Raw genomic sequence first — 24101 nt, 5'->3', positions numbered from 1 at the left:
AGCAAACACACAGAATGATGGCTGGTGACAGCTGCTCATGGCAGTGGAGCCTGCAGTGAGTATGGTGCGTTAATTGGTCTTTTAATTGGGACCATTCACACCCATCATTTCAGGTTGCTCCCTATTTCCTAGAAAGTTCAGGCAGGTGACATCTGGATCTAGGGAAGTGGGTCTTCTAGGTGAAGGGGGATGCATCTTCTGAAGGCTTAATTGGTGTCTTGGGACTTATTCACTCAGGATGTCAGTCAGAGGATAGGATCATGCTGACATGCCAGGAGAGATATTCTGTGGTCACTACACCTGCAAGACCACACCTCCTTGGCTGTGGCATTACAACTCAGATGCATTCAAAATTTACCTGCTGACAACTTCCATGGCCACCTCAATTCACCTCGAGGTGCAGATGTGACTGGTCTATTTGCGTTCACACATGTGTTCTTTCTCTTGACCAGACTAGTGCCAACCTGGCACAAGGTCCTTTGGAAAATTTCTGCCAGTCCTCATAGAAGCCCTGGTAGGATGCCGAATACAAATCAGTGGATCATAGTAGAGCCTACTGATGGCACCAGGAACACAGAATCACCTGGCACTACAACAGATTGGAACATGCACCGTCCTCAAATGGCTATGAGGAAAACTTTCCAAGATGAATATTCAAAGATGGAGATCAAGGACACTGTGTTGATATGGAAAGCACAAGGCTGTGGGTGCTGAAAGCCTACTTCAATGAATGGACATTCTAAATATATACAGCCATATTCGTGGACTCTCAAACTCCATGACGTTTCTTCAGGTTCAACATACTCTACAAATACAGGAAGTAGTACTTGCCAGTTCATTGGGCAAGCATGCATCATTACAGATGGGAATTCTCCTTCCATGTACCTCAAAGCCCTTGCCAACATATGGCCAGGAAACTTGTACCAGAGGCTTTTGCCAATTGTCAAATGGTTATCATTGCTTTGACCCACCATCAACCTGCAACATGCATAATGACTCTGGTTTTCTTCTTTTGGTGTGAGTTCTTGGGTTGAATGTTGTTCGTTTTTTTTTTTTTCCCCTTACCCTCCAAAGAACAATTCAATAATGCCCAGATCCCTGGAAAACACAATAACAATGTATGCTTCATCCACTTCTACTGTGCATCTATTTAGGACATACATCAAAATAAACAAGAGTCTCCACAAGTGTTCCCATCCTTTTGTCACTGGATTTCCAATGCTAGTGGGAGATTGGATGGTAATTTCTCCCATTCTCCTGAATGCTATCAGCACAAACTAACATGTATTCAGTCCCAAATCCTATCATTTTTCATCATGCCATAAGCAAAAAAATACAATATATAACCATCTAGGAAATCAGGGTCAGGGGTGACTGTCTTTGGTCTTCACATTTTGGTTTTTCTATTGATCTTGAGGTTCACATGGCAAGTGCTCATGTGGGGAAATCCCATTCACTGGCAGTCTGTGAATGTTTCCTAATAGCTTCAAAATGGCAAGGGCCTGTGAGGGGTCAATTTGAATTCTTTGCCACTGCAACCTGGTGCACATTGCCAATCAAGAGAATATGCTGGATTAAGATGTTAGTAGCACACCCAAGACTTAGTGGTAAGGTCAGAAGTGATGAGAGTTGAAAGATGGGAAGGAACACGTCCACTTATAAAATGCAGGTCTTGGGAATGCACTGCTGTCTTTGATTGCAGCTCCTAGCTGAAAGGAGTCAGTAAAAATTGCTTGCAGGTGAAAGGGATAGTCTTGAAAAAGACTGGTTCTGTTGAATAAGAGAGGAGAAAAGAAAACGGTTGAGAGGAGAGGAGGTTTGCACCCTCTGAAGTGTCTTTTCTTGTTGCTTTTTTCTTTTCTTTCATCCCATGGTACTGGGGATTTGAACCCCTGCCTTTCTGCTTGAAAGACAGCACCCTAAGTGATGGTCTATATTGTCTGCACAGGAACACCTCCTCGGCGGTACATGACTTGTTCCAACTTGATTGGGTTCTGTGTCTCTGAAGTTCTATGAGGAGATGCAACCCTAGACAAAGCCAATCAATGTCTAAGGCATTCTTAATTCTACTTTTCACAACAATCTTGCAAATAACCTTTTTTACATCTCAACACCCACAGTCTAGTTGTGTGTCCTTAGGGAAATAATTATCCCATCTTTTCTTAAGGAGGAAACCCTTAGTAACTGATCCTGGAGCAGAAAATTATATCACTGATGTATGGAGGACAGGGCATGAGGAAGGGCAAGACTATGTGAGTATTAGAATATGCTCAGGTTGTTCATATGAGTGTAGCTTTATGGGATTATTCACCATTTTTTTTTATCTTTTCCTTTTGGCATTTTTCTTTGGAAAATCCTAACCAGCTGGGTGGTGTGGTAAATGCACAAGTCAATGCTAGTTCTGGTTCTTCCTATCATCTCAGGTAGGGGTGAGTTAGAGGAAGGTGTTTCTCCTGGGTAGGACCTGTTTTTCTTCAATGGGGGAATATTTCTCCACTTAGTCAGTCAATGTCAGAAATACAAACAGGTAAAGGCCAGTGTTGATGGATCTCAGTGTCTGGGTTCCCATGACCCATATTTGCTGGCATAAAGGAAATATTCCTTGTAATTATATGATGTTGCTCCCCTGCCCTTCAGGTACAGCCATTTTGTCCACTGTCCAACCACTTGTCAATCTGTGAACTTCCTAGCCAACTATTTTTTCAGCAGTCAACTTGCAAGTATCCTTCTCCCATATTGGTCCCTTGTTACCCTGGCAGAATTCAATTGTTTTACTGTAGCTTCCCCGCCATCTTTTTCCATTCTTCTTCTTTCTGTCCTACACACTTTTCTATGTCCTGGTGGCTTTCCACTCTCTCTAGCACACACCCTTTATTTTACTTTCTCTTTTCCTCTCATTTTCTCTCTTATCCTGCATGGAGACACTGTTTGCTTAATAAATTCCCTTATGTGATTTCCCATGTCCGGCGTGGTTTTCGTTGATTTCTTTCTTTGGTGCCATGGACTCGTGATGGGTACTTCCACTGAATATGCAAGCGGAACCCCATCTAATGTCCCAGTGCCCCCAGATACGGATCCACCTTCCATTCTGTCCGGTTGGTGTGCTCTGCATTTATCACCGGACCTCAGGTTGGTGAGTACACAGGCTTATCTGCTGGGTGGATTCTTGATTTTATGGTGGAGATCTCTCTCAGGGTTGAGGCTCATCTCATGCTCACGCACTCATCTCGCGCTCATGCACTCATCCTCGAAAATCCTGATATCACGTCCTCAACTCTTCTTGGCTTTTGCCCGGCCTCACATGCTTGTGTGACAACACAATCAATGTGCTGCCCCTCATCTCCAGCCCAGTACTCTGGCCTAAGAATGCCCTGGCCACAGACTTGGCTGCATCAGTCCCCACCATGGAATCTGGGTCCTCCAATCTGGTAGATTCCACCCTGGGAACCCTTCGCCCAACCCCGGTACTTAAAGCCATCAAAATCCGTTTGTTTAATGGCACACAGCTTTTGTGAGTGAGCGGGCTGATGGAAAGGGATTCCTTATTTTCAAGTCTTTTGTTTCTTGCTTCTTAGCTCTTCCTGCAGGCTCAAGCACCTCCAAACCTAAATTAAAAGGACCTAAGCATCTAGTTTCTGCTAGAACATTTTAACTCCTTCAGATTCAGATCTCAGTCAAGGCTTACATTGAAAAGTAAATGGGAAAGATGCTGTGGGAATCCAGTCTGAAGCCCAAGGAAAAAGTGTCCATTTTAAATTACTCCTGGGCTACAACTCAGAATACTTTTCTCCCTTTCACCTTTTCTCTCCTTCTCATTTTCTTATGCTTTAATTAATAACCATTATCATTTTTCTTCTAGGACTTTTGTTTTTCTTAAATGCTATATTTTTGAACTCACAATTTTGATCCTACATACCTAGGTTAATGATTTTTGATCAGTTCTTTTTATCCAACTTTAGAGTTATTTTTGAACATTTATTACATTGCAATGGAGATAAATATTACAAGACCTTTGCTTTTGTGTTAAATATAAGTGTGCATAAAAATTAAAATTTTAAAAATGGATCCAAATATTTTTAATTCACATGATTTAAAGAGGTTCAATTTATATTGGGTAAACTTATAGAAGTAAAATATCCTTAAAATTAACTCACAAGTCTCTAAGTGGTCAAACTAATAAAATGTTGATGTTTATAAAATGTCTAACATCAATTTTTCTAGGACTTTTCATCATCAGGAAAGAGATGGCAAATACTGTTGGTACACTTATCTGATATATTGGTTTTTCTACAATAAGATGAATAAATTAAAGTCTACATCTATGGGATTACTCAAATGTTTTTGTTAGAGACATCTAATTAATTTATAAAGTTATTCCATGGGGTAACATACTTAAAAACATTATTCTTTGTATATTAAATGTGTTCATATTTTCCAGGTAAACAATCCATTAAAGCAGAAATTTATCAAGCTGCTGTTCTCCAAGTTAAACTTGTCTGTAATGGTAAACCTATCATTTAATGTTCTATTATAGGACCTGTCATCAATAGGGTATATATAAAATGACATTTAAGAAAGAGTGTAATGTGCAGTAGCAAAAATGGAACAACAGTGACTGAAATTGGGGTCTCTGATGACCTCATGGCTGTGGTATGCCTGGTGCCTGGGAGTGCTCCTGGGCAGGGGCACAAGATGCCTAACTGCTGTGGCAGTACATTGATCTCAGGCACACAGCTCTTGGGCAGTAAGGAATTCTTTAGCTAGATAACCAGTGTTTCATCAGCTCCCTTCTCTGGTTCCTACCCACCTTACAGTAACTTTGGAACCTAACATTGCACATATATAAAGATTGCTGACATAACTCTTTAGATCTGCATTTCCATCAGAGAACAGAGCTCCATCTGATCTCAGCTTAATCTTCAAAATCTGTGTTTATAACCCTTTATTTTCTAATACTACTTTGCCCCTCACTGAAAAGCCCCATGCTACCTGAGATAAGGCTCTGCCTCACAACCCTGCTACACATTACAATGGCTCGAAAGTAAGACTGATTTTAACTCATTTAAAGTTGTGTTCCCAAAAGTCTGATGTTTGTTGTAAAGTTAACTGTGATCTCAAATGGGAAGTCAGCCAAAATTCAACATAGCTATTGTACAAACTGAATGTTTTACTGTTGATGATTCCATTTTGTATTTTCCTTGTAAACTCTAATTGTTGCCTGCTCAATATTTTGCAGAAGTACTGCTTCAAGAGTGAACACCATAAATTAACTTGGAATAGTAAGCCATCACCTATAGGACAAATAATGTAAACCCCAATTAGATAAAAGCAGGTAAATAACTGTAAAGTTATAGGCATTGAAGCTGAAGTCCAGTACTCTTACTTTATGACTGGTAAGACTAACTTGCTTGATAGTTAAGACCAAACTTAGAGATTGAGATTAAATACAGGGTCAAGAAATGTCCATATTTGGGTCTTGCCCCAGAAGTCAGCCTGAACCCAGGGAATAAGAGGACTTCTCCAAGGAGCTTTGCAACTCTGGGTCACACAACCTCCTGACCAAGGAGATTGATGAGACCACTAGAGGATGAAAAAATCACTCAGTGCATCTGCTGCAGAGGAGGGTCTTGTAAAAAGGAAAACATCCCTGGTGCTTTCAAGGAAAGCCACCTCATGGAGGAGACCCTGCCTAACCAATGGCACTGATGGAGCTAAGAAGCTGCTCTTAAGTTATCAGTGACTCCTGTGGGAACTCAGCTGACTCTTTAACAGACAGGAACCAGGTCACTTTGACCAGCTTGATCTTAAACACCTAGAAAAACTGTTAAAACCAAAATATAGCCATTCTTGGACATTTAAAAGAAGTAATACTTAAATGTAATTTAAGATATACACTTGTGTTAGCCCACTAGAATAAAGACTAAAAGCTACAAAAGAGAGATTCTTAGGCAAATGTGCCTGACAACTATCAAGAGAAACTGCCAGAGTCAGAAGTTTTTAGTCAGTTTAAGGCCTACAGACACAGGTAGGCTTAATATATGTTTGCTAGTATCTCTACTAAATATTGTGTTTGCATTCCTGATAACCTAGGCAATGTTAAAGTTCCCTAATAAAGGCCTTGTCCTCTCCAGCCTTTGCTAGGTCTTGTTATGGGAAAAACTTCTCAGTTCTTCCACCCCCTGATGAGGAATTATTGACTTCTGTCATCTTTATGATATTCATTGGCATGTTCCAGATTCTGCAACATTTATATTGTATCAATCTCATTTCAGTACTCATGTCTTTTTGTTCTTCTCTCATAGAAGCACCCATCCCCAGATGCCTTTACAATTTGCTCTTCCCCAACCGGACTTCTACCTTGGACCCCTCAATTGACCCAATTTCTAAAAAGGGAACTCCAAACTGCTTGCCCCACACTACCCCCTTCCAGCTTGAAAAAGCCAGATTGGTCATCACCTTTTTTTCCTATAGCAGTGAAGGAGTTCCTAGAATTAGAGGGGTAAATGAAGTCAGAATTGGGGACAGGAAGTTAGTGTAGAAATAGGGGATCAGTGAAATCGAGAAAATGAAGTCCATGAAAATCATCTGCCTTTGGAAGTCTGGAAGGAGAATGGACTTTTTACATCTCACCTGCAAAACCAGCCCCAGTCACTTAGGCAGGAAGGAGAGAGAAGGCTTCAAAAAGAACTGGAGAGCAAAAGATTTTCTTATAAAAAAGAAATGGGAGAATGTAATGTATGAAGCTGCTCCCCTGCCCATCAGGTACAGCCATTTTGCCCACCTCCCAACCACTTGTCAATCTGTGAACATCCTAGCTAGCTATTGGTTCATCAGTCAGCTTGCAAGTATCCTTCTCCCATATTGGTCCCTTGTTACCCTGGCAGAATTCAACTGTTTTACTGTAGCTTCCCTGCCATTTTTTCCATTCTTCTTCTGTCTTTCCTACACACTTCTCTATCCTGGTGGCTTTCCACTCTCTCTAGTGCACGCCCTTTCTTTTCCTTTCTCTTTTCCTCTCATTTTCTCTCTTACCCTGCAGGGAGACACTGTTTGCTTAATAAATTCCCTTATGTGATTTCCTGTGTCCGGCGTGTTTTTTGTGTGATTTCTTACATTCCTCATCCAATTTCAGTCTTCCTCTCGGTATGTTGGAAGGTTTTACTCTCAAGATTTCTTACAGTTAAAGAAGGGCTGAATTTTATATCCTTGATTTCTCAATGACTCAGTGGCTTTAAGTTACACTCTGGATAATGCCTCTCTTGATTACCAGTGCTCCTGTGACAAGAGAGCAAAAATGGGAGAGCTCCTCTATCCAGGTGGAATAGGCAGGCCTCTGGTAGGTCAGTTGAGAGTGGCTCAGGAATTGCAGGCTCTTTTGGAGAAGAGTTGCTTTCTCTCCCCAGAGGGTTTTTCCTAGCCTTGAGTAACATGGTGTTTGAGGACTGGCTCCCATGACCTGGAGCCCACAGTGTAGATTCCATCTGAGGTCACAGAGGAAAGGACTGAAAGCACTATGTCATCACTCTAACCATGGCAAACAGAGAAATTTCCACTCCTAGCTGATTCAGGCCAAGAGTGAAAACAAGCACCTACTCATTTGTGATGGTCAGAGAAAAGAAGAAGCGAGTGAGTGCCAGGGAACTGAGGTTTTCCAAAATGGGATTCTAACCTCTTCAGCCAGGAGAGCACAGCCCTGTGGTCCATGGATCCTTCCAGGACCAGGTAGAACAAAGCACTCCTCTGAAGCCTGACAACTCACATTAAACTTCAGGCATGCTAGGTGTCCCTGCAGTTGTTTGGCCTCACTGGGCATCATGACACAGGCAATTTTCCCCCACCAGTTCCAGTGGGCCTGGTTGGGTGGAGGTGTGCTTGGGGACACATGGATCACCAAGCTGAGCACTGGCTCCAGCACTATTTCCTTCCGGAGGTGCTCCTCCAGGACTGGGACCACCTGGAATATCCAGATCATGAAAAGTACCCTAGGGCACTTTCAAAAAAACTGAATCATGGCATGTGAGAGCTCATTGCTGTTGAGCATGTAGTGAGCATGTTGTATTAAGTGATCATTAATTGGGACACATCACACACAATCTTGGGTTTTTTTTTCCCTTTTTTCCTAGAAAGTTCAGCCAGGCTACAGCTGGAACCTGTGAAGTGGGTTTTCTAGGTGAAGGTGGATGCATCTTCTGAAGGCTTACATGGAGTCCTGGGAGTCATTCCCTCAGGATGTTTGACAGAGGGTATGATGGTGCTGACATGCCAGGAGAGATACTCTGTGCTCAGTACACATGGAAGGCCACACATCCTTGGCTGTGGCCTTACAACTAAGCAGCACTCAGAAAATTACCTCCTGGGAAATTCCAGGGTCACCTCAACTCACCTCAAAATGCAGAAATGTCTGTCCTATCTGTGTTCACATAAGAGTTCTTTCTTGAGGAGAATCCTGGGGTGTACCGGGCATGGATCCAAGATATGGACTGGGCTTGAGCACAGAACACTGGGCTCTCTTCATGTCACATGAGAACACTCTGTGATGATCCAATGCCTCTTGGGCCTTCCTGGTTCCCAGTAGAAGTCTGCTCTTCCCTGTAGTACAGTATTGTAAACATGTAACCTGAGCAGTGGCCTGGCTATCTCATTTAAATGATTGGTTCTCACTTTATATATAAACTATTGCACTTCCTGAATAAATTGAGTCTGCATCACAGAACCTGGCTCGTGGTGTCTCAGTTAAGGGGCACCGTCACACTCACTCCATTCCCGAGAGGCCAACCCACATCTGACAACATTTTGGCGCCCAATGTGGTGCCTCAGAGGAAGACAAAGCCCACAGAGTTGCTGGGTGAGTGACCTTATGGGGAGTCTACCACCTTAGGTTAGAGTTACCCAGGTGTGAGCTTTACAAGCACTGTTAAAGAGTAGGTGAGTAAAAGTGTCAGAAAAGGAGACTATAAATGTATGGACAGTGTTGTAGATTGTGCCCCATGGATGGCATTAGATAAAATATGGGATCCTGAGTCATGAAGAGGGTTATACATTTAGCCCTTAGAAAAGAAATACATGAGGGTAAAACTTACCCTCTCACTTTTTATCCAATTGTTACTTCTCTTTTAGCATGCCTTAGGGGGATCCCTGAGGAAAAGCACTTAGACTTACAAGATATTCTGGCTGCTCAGGTAGAGCGTGGGAACAGTGAAAAGGAAGACAAAACTATAAATGCCAGTCACCAGGCAACAGTAGAAAACAGGGAAAAACAAGAGCTAGAAAAACCACAGGAATTTAGAGATAAGGAGGATGAGAATCATCCACAACCACGGCCTAGTCAGCTTTATCCTGTATTGCCATCTTGTGGCCAGAGTGTTACATTACCATCAAATGACAGTAAGGATCCACCGTGGGTAGCTGAAGAATCTGTTTCTGCTCCTCAGCATATTCAGATAATAGCACTTGGGGGCCATATTTTAATGATTTGTGTCAAACTGGTGATTGTAATTGGGGAACTCCTTTACAAGCTTTTCCAGCAAATGCCAATAGAACAGCTCAACGACCTTTGTATTGGTATCCTCATGAACAAAAGACAGTTACTACCATTAGGAAAGTAGTTCAAAAGGATGGTCTTCATTCCCCTTATGCTACTCAGTTAAGAGAGAATTTTAGTCTAGATCTTAACACTCCCAAGGATTGGAAAGATTTATGTCATATGATATTGGGCTCTGGTGAGTACCTGCTATGGAGAGCAGTGTTCTATGATCAATGTGAGGCAACAGGCTGAAAGGAATAATAGGGCAGGAGTACAGTTAAATACTGAATGTTTACAGGGAGAAGGAGTCTATGCTTCACTACCTGTTCAGGCACAAGTTCCACCTCAGTATTTTGATCAAGTGCATTTATGTGCCCTGCAAGCTTTAAGACAGATCCCCAGCAAAGGAGGAACTAAATCATTAAAACAGTTAGTACAAAAGCCCACAGAACCTTTCTCAGATTTTGTTGCACATGTCTCTGAGGCAATAACTTGAAAAATTCAACATGCAGGGGCAGCGGAAGCTCTCTTGAAGGAGATATTATGGGAGGGAGCCACCTCAGAAGCTAGGAGGGCTATTACTCCCTTTAAGGGTGGCTCTATTGATGATTGGATTATAGCAACCAAAGACATAGGTACTGCATCAGCCCATGCTGCTGCTTTAGCTGAAGTTTTTCTGCATGCATGAAGTTGAAGGAAGTTGAGAGCAACAAGGGGACTAAAAAGCAAACTTATTGGTCATGTGGAGGATTAGGCCATTATCAGAAAGAGTCCCCTAGTAGGCTAGGGAGTACACAAAATAAAGTAAAACCAAAAATACCACCCTCTAAATGCCCTATATGCAGAAAAGGGTTCCACTGGACACGTGATTGTCGTTCTAAAGAGAATGTTGATAGAAAGCCTTTAAACAGGGCACAGGGCAGTCCTCAGCCCTGCAAGTAAGAGGACATCCCAAAATAATGTGGACCATTTCAATATCTGAGGCCAAAGCTCGGATGGTGCCCCAGTTAGATAGAGTTCCTTTCAAGGGTGTTGGTGACACAGGAGCTGATGTTACTATTATTAGGATGGAAGAAGCAGAAAAAATGAAATGGAAAACTAAACTGGTCCCAATATTCAAGGAGTAGGAGGACTACAACCTACCAGAGAAGTAATTCACCCTGTCATTTGGAAAGATCCTGATGGGGAAAAGGGAGCCATTAAACCCTTGTTGGCAGAAGGATTGCCTATGAACTTGCAGGGATATTCTACAGGAAATGGATGCTGTGCTAAACACTGATGATAGAGAATTTTACCAAGATATTGTTGTGCAAATAAAACAAGGTGCAGTAATTGCCCCCCCCAATTCTAAGGGCCACTGTTCCATTAGTGCAAAAACCTGAACCTATTCCATTGCAGTAGGACACTCAAGATCCCATTTGGGTGGAACAGTGGCCTATACCAAATGAAAAACTAAAACACCTAAAGCTCATAGTACAAGAACAGCTAGACAAGGGTCATATTGAACCATCTACAAGTCCACATAATACATCAATTTTTGTCATACAGAAAAAGGATAAATCAAAATGGAGACTATTACAGGATCTGAGGGCTGTGAATGCTCACATAAAAAAATGGGAAATTTACAGTCTGGTTTACCACACACAGCTGCCATTCCCTTTAATTTTCAAATAATTATACTTGATATTAGGGACTGTTTTTTCTCTATTCCTCTTCATGAAAAGGATAGGCCTTACTTTGCCTTCTCAGTATACAGGCCCAATCATCAGCTCCCTATGCAAAGGTATCATTGGAAAGTATTGCCTCAAGGAAAGAAAAATAGTCCAACCATTTGTCAGCATTATGTCAGTCATGCCACAAGGCCTCTACAAGAAAAATGCCTTATTATACATTACATGGATGATATATTATTAGCACATCAGGGACAAGACTACTTAAATAAGTGCCTTCAACAACTTTTAAAAAATTTATAAGTATTAGGTCTTAAGGTTGCAGAAGAAAAAATTCAACAGGTAGCCCCATTTACATTTTTAGGTTTTAAATTATGGAAATGTATTTCTCCAGCAAGACCACAACTGTTAGTACAAAACAGTTATTTATTGTCTGAACTACCACAATTGTGTGGCCAAATCAATTGGTTAAGGAATTTTATTCCTATTTCCACTGCTCAGCTGGCACCATTATTTAGCTTATTAAAGGGGAATGCCAACCCAACTTCAAAAAGACACCTAACAACCCACCCAAGTTAAAGAAGTTATTAATGAAGTAAATGATGTTTTAAAGCAAGCTCAGTTAATCAGATATGATCCAAGTCTTCCCATACAAGCCATTTGCATAGCCACGCCTGGGTTACCAATAGGGGTGCTATATCAACAAGGTCCAATATATTGGGTGCATTTAGCTTAGAGCAAAACACAGAAAATTACACCTTTACACAGCTTTGGGGTCTTCTGGGTCTACAGTTATGAGATGTAACTCACAAGGTCTTTAATAAGGACCCTGATATCCTTATCATGCCATTAGAAAAACATAAGATAGATCATTTTATTATGACTGAACTGCTTTCCCAGACTCTAATTAGTGGAATCCCAGGCATTATTGATTCACATTATCCTCCTGACAGACTTATACAGGGATTAAAAACATAACAATTGAAACCCACTCCCTTTTGTTGGCCCACTGGTAAACCTATTCCAGGGGCTGCAACCCTTTTTACAGATGCTAATAAATACAATTATGGATTCATTTATCATGAACCTTCCTCATCTAAAAAGCACAGAACCCCCCCATGGAGGCTCAGTTCCACAAGGAGAATTAAGAGCACTTTCTTTAGCCTTAGAGCAATTGCAAAAGGAGCCTCTAAATGTGATTTCAGATAGCATTTATGTTGTACAAGTAAGTAAGGGCATAGCTCACTCCTCAGTTTGTGTTCAAGACAAGGCAATAGATCTTGATTTACAGGAATTAAAGTTCATCTTAGAACATAGGCAATTTCCTTGGTATATACAACATGTGAGAGCACACTCCTATTTTCCAGGACCTATCTCTGAAGGTAATGATGAAATTGATAGATACATAATGTTAACACAACAAGAAGCCTTACAGCAAGCACGTGAGTTACATGCCAAGTTCCATTTTTCCAGTAAGTCCATAAAAACTTTGTATCCCCAATTGACTATCCAAAAATGCAGACATCTCACACAGTCATGCAGAAAATGCACCCCTCTATTGCCTTTGGGACCATTACAGCCACAAGGTATAAATCCTAGGGGTCTCTCACCTAATAAGGTATGGCAAATGAACATCACTCACATACCATGATTTGGGAAGTATGTACACGTCATTGTAGATATGTATTCCAAATTCACATATGCCACTCCATTAACTGGTGAAACTGCAAAACATGTTGTTCAAGCATGCATGGGTGCCATACTATTTATGGGTGTGCCTTGGGCCATCAAAACATACAATGGACCTGCATATACCTCAAACAAATTAAAAAGTTGGGCATCTACTTGGAATATCAAGGTAATTACAGGAATCCCATACAATCCACAATGTCAAGAAATTGTAGAAAGAACACACCATACTATAAAAACTCAGCTACAAAAAGAAAAAGGGGGAGAAGAGGGAACGCATATGCCCCCATCATACACACTCAATCACATTCTGTTCACTCTGAATTTCCTAACCTTTGATGACCACAGTATTTCACCAGCCATAAAGCATTGGGGTTCTTTTCCCAGTTACACTCCTCTGCCATTGGTGTATTGGAAGGACCCCCTATCTAATTGCCTTCGTGAACCACACCCTTTACTAACTCAGGGGTGAGCGAGGTTTTACTTGTGTTTTCCCAGAAGGTGAATCCATGCCAATTTGGATACCAACAAGATTGGTCAAGCCCGCTATGTCGCATGGAGGGCAACAAGAAAAGATGTTCGCAAACCCCAACAGAGGAACTGAAGAGCCTCGGCCTTGAGGACACAGAGGGCTCCTCAGCCAGACAAGGACAATCATCAAACACACAAGAAAAATGAAGAAAGAAAAGAGGTCACCATGCACCTCCCATAACTTGAGGGAGATTAAAAAGGGTAGCTCAGTAGGCTCAACAAATGACTCCTGAAGGTGATACTTCTCCATCCACTTTGTTTTTACTAATGTGTGCTATTATCACTGCCAACTCTCACCGCACTGGTGCAACAATTATTGGGATCCCCAATCCATCCATGGTGATGCCATTAGGCTTAGATACAGATCTCCTGCCTTCTATTTTAACTTCTAATACTTATATAGGCATTCCTGCCACTTCAGCACCTCCTCGTCAAGCTCAATTTAATACTACTGTTAACACTACTGGTAGTTGGCTATTCATGAAGTTGTCCAATTGTTCTTCCACTTCTGAACTCTCATTATGTGATCAAGTGATTTGCTTATGCCATGATACTCTCCTAGATCATACTATAGGAAACATAACAGGTGTTAGACTGGTTAAATTATCTTCTGTATCTAATAATAGTTCTACAAATGCCTTCCCTGGTTTGCCTGTCTGCCCATGGATTCCTGCCAATATCATTAAAAATGTAAACAAAATTAGGCCATTAGCAGACATCCATCCCCGCCAGTGTGTGCAAAGTCACACTCCCTTTAGAGTTACCCAGCAGCTTTCATCCTTTGCCAGACCTTTAGTAATAAATGCCTCAGAACCTGCCCCAAGCTCACAGAAAATGTATTATAATTCTTCTGAAAGTGCCTCACTGTTAGGTACTCAATTGTTATGCAATCAGCAAAGATGTTTACATATAGGAGCTATGCTTTTCCTCAATGAACTCGCTTTAATGGAACATCTTCACAAATATTTAATCTGCCTCTCTGTGTTCAGCATCCATTTTATTTCATTGTCTCTAATCAAACCACCAATATGTCTGTATATTGTGATAATTCTATACAGTGCTTCCTGACCAATTGTTGGTCTCCTGGGTTTTCAACTGCATTGTTAGCTAGAGTACCTCCTTACATTTGGGCTGTATCAAATGATACTCATACTATTCAACCAATCGCTCTTATGAAAAATGTACAGTTAATACATGCTAAAAGAGATTTTGGACTTACTGCATTGCTTGCAAGTATCATCATTGCTGCTCTATCTGCTTCAACTGCTGCCATGATAGCCTTAGTACAGACTGGTGCTAATGCTGCAGTGCTAAATGTGCAGGCTACTAAAGTCATTGAAGCCTTCGCTGTTCAACATGAAACTAATACATTAATACAAGGGGGTATCCTAAATTTGCAACAACAAATGGATCTCATGAATGAAAGAATAGATATTATGCAAATGACAATGCATCTGCAATGTAATCCCACATTACCCTATGTTTGTGATACTATGGTAAGACGTGACAATGTGACTAAATGGAGGCAAGAATTAAGTACATATTTGAGAGCTCCTTGGAACGCCTGGTTTCAAAACTTAATGCTTAAACTAGGACATGCAATCATGTCAATCAATGAAACCCGAGACCAACTTGTACTATATGCTTCTTTCTTCACACGATTATGGAACAAAATCACCTCCTTATTTGATCCTGTAAATATTACATTATTTGGCCTCTACCTTGGTGGCATTGTAATATCATTTCTATGTATTCACTGCCTTTGTAACAGAACCTCAAAAACTGAGACTAGACAGGTCATGTTAACTCAGGTTATGATGGCAAAAAAGTAAAAGGGGAGAAATGAGGAGAATCCTGGTGTGTACCAGGCATGGATCCAAGGTATGGACTGGGCTTGAGCACAGAACACTGGGCTCTCTTCATGTCACATGAGAACATTCTATGATGATCCAATGCCTCTTGGGCCTTCCTGGTTCCCAGTAGAAGTCTGCTCTTCCCTGTAGTACAGTATTGTAAACATGTAACCTGAGCAGTGTCCTGGCTATCTCATTTAAATGATTGGTTCTCACTTTATATATAAACTATTGCACTTCCTGAATAAATTGAGTCTGCATCACAGAACCTAGCTCACAGTGTCTCAGTTAAGGGGCACCATCACACTCACTCCATTCCCAAGAGGCCAACCCACATCTGACAACACTCTCTGTTGACCAGCCTAGTGCCAGCCTGTCACAAAGCCCTGTGGAAAATTCAAACCAGTCCTCTTTTTAGTCCCAGGAGGATGCCAACTAAAAGCCAGTGGATGATATAAGAGCCTAATGATGGCATGGAGAACACATCATCACATGGCATAAATGCAGATTGGAAAATGCACCATGCTGAAAGGGCTATGATGAAAAGTTTCCAAGATGAATATTCAAAGAGGGAGAGCAAGGACATTTTGTTGGCACCCAGTGCAGAAGGCTGTTGGTGATGAAAGCCTATTTCAATGAAAAGACATTCTGAAACTTTTCAGCCATCATCATCTACCCTCAAATTCCATGGCATGTCTTCAGGTTCAACATACTCTACAAATACAGGATGTACTACTTGCCAGTTTATTCTGTAAGCAACCATCATTACAGACCCTAACTCCCCTTGCAAGTACCTCAAAGCCCTGGTAAACTCACAGTTCTTTCTTGGTGCTCTCAATGGACAGTTGATTATACATATGATGATTCATAGTTTTTCTTGCACAAGAACCAGGAGAAAAGGCTTTCTTTAAAACACAGCACTTATTTGCATGAACCTCAATTTAATTGAGTTGAATTTGGAATATGCAGCACCAAACCTAGATCTCAAAATAAAGACTGCACCACAACATCACAAAGGTGAGCAGAAAAGCTCTGCTAAAAGACAAAAGTGAAGAGCAAAACTGAATATCAAAACAGGAGTGGTTCAAGAATATCTGAATGTGGGATCATACTGACTGAGCAGAGATCCTGTACCACAGGCATTTGCAAATTTTCAAATGCTTTTTATTTGTTGACTTGCTTCTACCCACCACCAACCTGCAGCATGTCTAATATCTCTGCTTTCCTCCTTTCGGTGTGAGTTCTTCCAATGAATGAATTTTTTTCTTCCCTTTCCCTGCAAAGCACACTCCAATAAACCTCAGTTCCATGGTAAACATGAGAAAAAGATATGCTTTTCCCACTTCTACAGTGCATTTCTTGAAGACATCCATCAAAATTAACAAGAGTCTCTACACATGCTCTGTTCCTTTTCACACTGGAGCTCTAATGATATAAGGAGAGTAGGTGGTACATTCTCCCTTTCTCCTGAATGCTATCAGCACAAACTAACAAGGATTCAGGCCCAAATCTTACCATTTTCCCTCAAGTCATAAGCAAGACCATAAAAAATAAATTGATTAGAAAATCAGGACCAGGGGTGGCTGTCTTTTGTCTTCCCTTGTTGGTTTTCCAGTTCACCTTGTGGTTCACATGCAAAGTGTTCCAGTGTGGAAGTCCCCTTCATTGGCAGTCTGGGAGTATGTCTTTGAAATTGACAAGGGTCAGTGAGGTGTTATTTTGAATTCTGTGCCACTGCAAGCCAGTGCACATTGCCTATCAGTAGAATTTGCTGGAAAAATATGGTCATAGTGTACTCATCACTGAGATGTAACATCTGAACTAAGGACAGTTGAAAGATGTGAAGAAAGAAGTACTCTTATACAATGCAATTGACTGGGGATCCACTGCTCCCTTTGAGTGCAGCTCCCAGCTGAAAGGAGTCAATGGAAATTGCTTGCAGTTGAAACTGGTAGTTGTTGAACAGTGCTGATTCCGTTGAATAAGAGAGGAGAAAAAGAAAAAGTTTGAGAAGATAGGAGGTTTTGCACACTCAGAAGTGTTTTCTCTTCAAATGTTCCACTCTCTTGGTGCAAGGGATTTGAACCCCTGCCTTTTCACCTCACACACCATCAGATGGGATATATCCTCAAAACAGGAACAGCTCCTTTAAGGTACATGAATTGATCCCCTCAGGTTCTGTGTCTTTGAAGTTCTATGCAGAAAAGTATGCCTAGATAAAGGCAATCAAAGACTAAGGAATTCTTGATTCTCATTTTCACAACAATGTTGCAAATAAACTTTTTTGCATCTCAAGACCCACAGTCTAGTGGTGTGTCCTCAGGGAAAGAATTATCCCATCTTAACTTGAGGAGGAAACCAGTTGTAGCTGGTCCCCCAGCACAAAATTATAACAGTGATTCATGGAGGACAGGGCAAGAGGAAAGGCATGAGTATGTGGCTATGAGTATATGCTCAGGTTGTTAGTATGAAAGGAGATTTTTGGGATCATTTGGCATTACATCCCCAACCATTACATTCACAATGTAGTGACACCTTCTTTTTTTTTATTTCTCTTTTGGCATTTTACTTTGGAAAATTATAACCAGCAGGGTACTGTGCAAAATGCACAAGCTAGTACTTGTTCTGGATCTTGCCTATCATCTCAGGTAAGGGTGAGGTAGAGGATGCTGTTTATCCTGGGAAAGGCCAGTTTCCTTCAATGAGGAAATGCCTCATCAGCATAGCCAGACGATGTCAGGAGATATAAACAGGCAAAGGAAAATGGTGATGGCTCTTGGTGTCTGGGTTCCCAGGACCCATATTTACTGGCAGAAAGGAAACATTCCTCATCCAATTTCAATCTTCCTCTCATTATATTTGTAGTTTTTACTCTCAAGATTTATTACAGTGAAAGAAGGGCTGAAATTCATATCCCTGATCTCTCAATGATTCAGTGGCATTCAGTTACACTCAGGACAATGCTTCTCTTGGTTACCATTGCTCGTGTGACAATAGAGCAAAGTGGGAGTGCTCCTCTATCTAGGTGGAAGGTGCAGGCCTCCAGTAGCCATTCACAACCTTGAATATGGGCCTCACCAGGCATCTTGACAGCAGGCAATTATTCCCCTCCAGTTCCAGTGGGATTGGTTGGGTGGAGGTGTGCTTGGAGACACATGGATCACCTAGCTGAGCACAGGTTCTAACACTATTTCCTTCTGAAACAAATCCTCCAGAACTGGGTATACTCGGAATATCCTAGTCAGGAAAATAGCCTCGGGCCCTAGCAAGCGCACTGAATCATGGCTGGTGAGAGTTCCTGGCAGGTGGGCATGCAGTGGGCATTGTGTGTTAAGTGATCTTCGAATTGCGACACCTCACACACAATCTTTCAGGTTGCTCCTTTTTGCCTAGAAAGTTCAGCCAGGTGACAGCTGAAACTTGAGAAGTGGGTCTTCTAGGTAAATTTGGATGCATCTTCTGAAGGGTTATATAGAGTCATGGGAGTCATTCACTCAGGGTATTTGACAGAGGATAAGATAGTGCTGATATGTCAGGAGAGATATTCTGTACTCACTACACCTGTAAGGTCACACCTCCTTGGCTGTGACCTTACAACTAAGCAGCACTCAGAAATTTACCTCATGGCAAATTCCAGGGCCACCTCAATTCACCTTGAGATGCAGAAATATCTGTCCTATCTGTGTTCACACATGTGCTCTTTCTCTTGACCTGTCGAGTGCCATCCTGGCACAAGTCTCTGTGTAAAATTCCCTCCAGTCCTCTCAGCAGCCCCGAGAAGGAATCTGACTACAAGGCAGTGGATGACATAGGAGCCTGCTGATGGCATGGGGAACACACCATCACATGGCATAACTCCAGATTGGAACATACACCATTCTGAAAGGGCTATGACGAAAAGCTTCCAAGATAAATATTCAAAGAGGGAGGATGAGCACATTTTGTTGGAAACAAATGCAGAAGGCTGTTGGTGATGAAAGCCTACTTCAATGAAGAGACATTCTAAACCTTTTCAGCCATCGTGGTCTACCCTCAAATTCCACAACATGTCTTCAGGTTCAACATACTCTACAAATACAGGAAATAGTACGTGCCAGTTCCTTCTGTAAGGAAACATCTTTACAGATCCTAACTCCTATTGCAAGGACCTCAAGGTCCTTGCCAACTCGTGACTCTGTCTTGTTGCTCTCAAGGGACAACTGATTATACAGATGCTGATTCAAAGTTTATCTGGCACAAGAACCAGGAGAAAAGGCTTTCTTTAAAACACAGCACTTATGCCCATGAACCTCAAATTAAATGAGTTGAATTTGGAATATGCAGCACTCAACACAGCTCTTGAAATAAATACTGCAAACCACATCACAAATGTAAACAGAAAGAGCTCTGCTAAAAGGTAAAAGTGAAGACCAAAATGGAATATAAAAACAGGAGTGGTTCAAGATTATCAAAATGTGAGATCAAACTGACTGAGCAGGGATCTTGTACCGCAGGCATTTGCAAATTTTCAAATGCTTTTTATTTCTTGACTTGCTTCTACCCACCACCAACCTGCAGCATGTCTAATGTCTCTGGTTTCCTCCTTTCAGTGTGAATTCTTGCAGTGAATGGATTTTTTCTTCCCTTTCCCTGCAAAGCACACTCCAATAAGCCTCAGTTCCATGGTAAACATGAGAACAACATATGCTTTTCCCACTTCTACAGTGCATCTCTTGAAAATTAACAAGAGTCTCTTCGTGTGAAAATTAACAGTGCATTCATGAAAATGAACAAGAGTCTCTACTTCTACTCGATTTCTTTTGACACTGGAGATCCAATGATACTGGGAGAGTAGGTGGTAAATTCCCCCTTTCTCCTGAATGCTATCAACACAAACTAACAAGGATTCAGGCCCAAATCCTACCATTTTTCCTGAAGTTATATGCAAGCCAATACAAAATTAAACTGACTAGAAATCTGGACCAGGGGCGGCTGTCTTTTGTCTTCCCTTGTTGGTTTTCCAGTTCACCTTGTGGTTCACATGCAAAGTGCTCCGGTATGGAAGTCCCCTTCATTGGCTTCTGGGAGTGTGTCCAAAAAGCCTTGAAATTGGCAAGGGCCAGTGAGGTGTTATTTTAAATTCTGTGCCACTGCAAGCTGGTGCACATTGCCTATCAGAAGAATTGCTACAAAAAGATGGTCATAGCGTATTCATTACTGAGATGTAATGTCTGAACTAACAAGAGTTGAAAAATGTGAAGAAATAAAGAACTCTTAAACAATGCAATTGACTGGGGATGCACTGCTCCCTTTGAGTGCAGTTCCCAGCTGAAGGGAGTCAATGGAAATTGCTTGCAGGTGAAACTGGTAGTTGTTGACCAGTGTTGATTCCATTGAATAAGAGCGGAGAAGAAGAAAAAATTTTGAGAGGATAGGAGGTTTGCACACTCAGAAGTGTTTTCTCTTCAATTCTTCCACTCCCTTGGTGCTAGGAATTTGAAACCTTGTCTTTCTGCTTCCAAAACCAGTGCCCTACCAGATGGGCTACATTGTCAACACAGGAATAGCTCCTTTAAGGTACATGAATTGATCCCCTCAGGTTCTGCATCTGTGAAGTTCTATGCAGAAAATGATACCTAGAAAAATCCAATCACAGACTAAGGAATTCTTAATTCTCCTTTTCACAACAATCTTAAAAATAACCTTTTTTGCATCTGAACCCCCTTGGACTAGGATTGTGTCCTGAGTGAAAGAATTATTCCATCTTTACTTAAGGAGGAAACTGGTTGTAGCTGTTTCCTGAGCACAATATTATATGAGTGATCCATGGACAGGGCAAGAGGACAGGTACGAGTTTGTTGCTATGAGAATATATTCAGGTTGTTAGTATGAAAGATTTTGGAGATCATTCACCATTGCATCCTTAGCCATTACATTCACAAAGTACTGACACCTTTCTTGTTTTTTTTTAATGTTTTCCTTTTGGCATTTTACTTTGGAGTATTCTAACCAACAGGGTGCTGTGCAAAATACAGAAGCCAGTGCTGGTTTTGGATCTTGCCTATCAACTTAGGTAGGGGTAAGGTAGAGGAAGGTGTTTCTTCTGGGAAAGGCCAGTTTTCTTCAATGAGGAAATATCTCATCAACTTAGCCAGAAGTTTTCAGGAAATATAAACAGGCAAAGGCAAGTGGTGATGGCTCTCAGGGTCTGGATTACCAGGACCCATATTTCCTGGAAGAATGGAAACATTCCTCATCCAATTTCAGTCTTCCTCTCGGTATGTTCATAAATTTTACTCTCAAGATTTGTTACAGTGAAAGAAGTGTTGAAATTCATATCCCTGTACTCTCAATGATTCAGTTGCATTCAGTTACACTTAGGACAATGCCTCACTTTATTACCAGTGCTCATGTTACATGTGAGCAAAAATGGGAGAGCTCCTCTATTCAGGTAGAAGAGGTAGGTTTCATATAGGTCAGTTGTGAATGGCTTGGGGATTCCATGCTCTGCTTGGAGAACAGAGGGTTTCTGTCCCCAGAGGGTTTTTCTGAGCCCTGAGCAACATGAAGTTTGAGGAGTGGCTCCAGTGTCCTCATGCCTACATTTCAGATTATGCCTGAGGTCACAGAGAAAAGGTCTGACAGCATGATGGCATCACTGTTCCCATGGCAACCACAGAAGTTTCCGCTCCTGGCTGCTTCAGACCAAGAGTGAAAACAAGCACCAACTCAGTTGTGATGATTAGACAAAAGAAGAAGTGAGTGAGTGTCAGGGAACTCTGGTTTTTCCAAAATGTGATTCTAACCTCTTCTGCCAGGAGAGCACAGTCTCATGCTTTATGGATCCCTCCAGGACCAGGTAGGACAAGAATCTCCTCTGAAGTCTGACAGCTCACACTAAACTTCAGGTCCACTAGGTGTTACTGCATTCATTTGGCCTCACTGGGCATCCTGACAGCAGGCAATTATCCCCCACCAGTTCCAGGGGGCCTGGTTGGGTGGAGTTGTGCTTGGGGACACATGGATCACCAAGCTGAGCACCGGATCCAGGGCTATTTCCTTTTGAAACAAATCCTCTGGGACTGGGCATACTCATAATATCCTAGTCAGGAAAATAGCCTAGGTGTCTAGCAACCACACTGAATAATGGCTGGTGAGAGCTCCTGGCATTTGAGCATGCAGTGAGCATGGTTTGCTAAGCATTTTTAAATTGGGACACCTCACATCCAATTTTGCTTTTTGCTCCTTTTTTCCAAGAAATTTCATCCATTTGACAGCTGGAACCTGGGAAGTGTGTCTTCTGGGTGAAGGTGGTGCATCTTCTGAAGGCTCATATGGAGTCATGGGAGTCATTCACTCAGGATGTTTGACAGAGGATATGATGGTGCTGACATGCCAGGAGAGATATTCTGTGCTCACTACACCTGGAAGGCCACACCTCCTTGGCTGTGGTCTTACAGCTAAGCAGCACTCAGAAATTTACCTGCTGGGAAATCCAGGGTCACCTCAACTCACCTGGAGATGCAGAATTGACTGGCCTGTGTTCACACATGTGTTCTTTCTCTTGATCAGCCAAGTGCCAGCCCCGAGGAGGATGCTGACTACAAGCCAGTGGATGACATAAGAGCCTGCTAATGGCATGAGGAACACAGCATCTGATGGCAGAACTCCAGATTAGAACATGCACCATGCTGAAAGGGCTATGATGAAAAGCTTCCTAAATATTCAAAGAGGGAGAGCAAAGACACTTTGTTGGCACTGAGTGCAGAAGACTGTTGGTCCTGAAAGCCTATTTCAATGAAAAGAGATTCTAAATATTTTCAGCCATCATTGTCTACCCTAAAATCAAATTCCCTGACATTTCTTGCGGATCAACATAGTCTACAAATACAGTTCTGTCCAGGCATTGCCATTCCTCTTGAGATAAACCAATGGGCACATCCCTGTATCTCAATGGATACTGAAATAAGAATAAGTTTATAAATGGCACATTGGTCATGTGATCATTGAGAGCATTTTTAATTTGACACAATGAGAGTCAGGAAAACTGGCTCTCACAAATTGAGGTATGTCAATTATTAAATAAGATATTTTAAAAGTAAGATTTTTTGCCTAATATATTACTCTAAAGAAAGGAGATGACCTAAGTTAAAAAAAAAAAGTGTATATGCTACACTTTTGTGAAATAAAATGTAAAATAAATGTAAACATAAGGATATGTATTTGGGGGTTATAATTAAATTTTATAAAATAAATTTTTCATGTTTCTCAAAGGAGTAAATTGTACTCAAAGGAGTTAGAAGATTGCTTCCTAATTTTAATGAGCACCAATATGAATTGGATATGTTGCTAATAGGAAGACTAATTCAAAAGTTCTGGCATGGAATTTTGGTTTTAGAATATGTATAATGTTTTCTAGTCATGCCAATATTACAGGTCCTAGAAATCCTCTTGAATAACATTGAGGTAGAACAGTAAAGGAAGAGTATATCGATGAATTTATATTCAAATATTTTAAGTGGCCAGTGCATCTTGGTACAGTTTGCAACAATAATAAATAGCAGCAAGAATCCTTTTTGATTATTTCATATATAGCTATATATATCACTCAAAGAGTTTTTCTTATCTTAATTCATATACCCAATATAATATATTGAGATTGGTAATAGTTTTTTCTTTGAGGGAATTTTGTCAAACATCCTATTAATGTTATCACAAATTTTTTGCAAGCCTGCCTGGCCTATAGTTCATAAAAGGGAACATAAAATGCATGAAATTAAAAATAATTTTCAGAGAAGTTATTGACAGTTACTATAACTGAGAAGAGTAATGGAAACAAGTTGAGAAACCCATGAA

General features: G+C 41.2%; 1 pseudogene; it reads left to right on the top strand.

The window, feature by feature from the left end:
- The first annotated feature begins 3010 nt into the window (after positions 1-3010).
- The window catches only part of LOC124973275 (PRELI domain containing protein 3B-like), a 58098-nt pseudogene continuing 37007 nt past the window's right edge, over positions 3011-24101 (top strand).

Source organism: Sciurus carolinensis, assembly GCF_902686445.1.
Source record: "Sciurus carolinensis chromosome 14 unlocalized genomic scaffold, mSciCar1.2 scaffold_115_arrow_ctg1, whole genome shotgun sequence".
Classification (NCBI taxonomy): Eukaryota; Metazoa; Chordata; class Mammalia; order Rodentia; family Sciuridae; genus Sciurus; species Sciurus carolinensis.
Note: the sequence above shows the minus strand (reverse complement) of the source record. Positions and strands in the feature narration are given on the sequence as shown.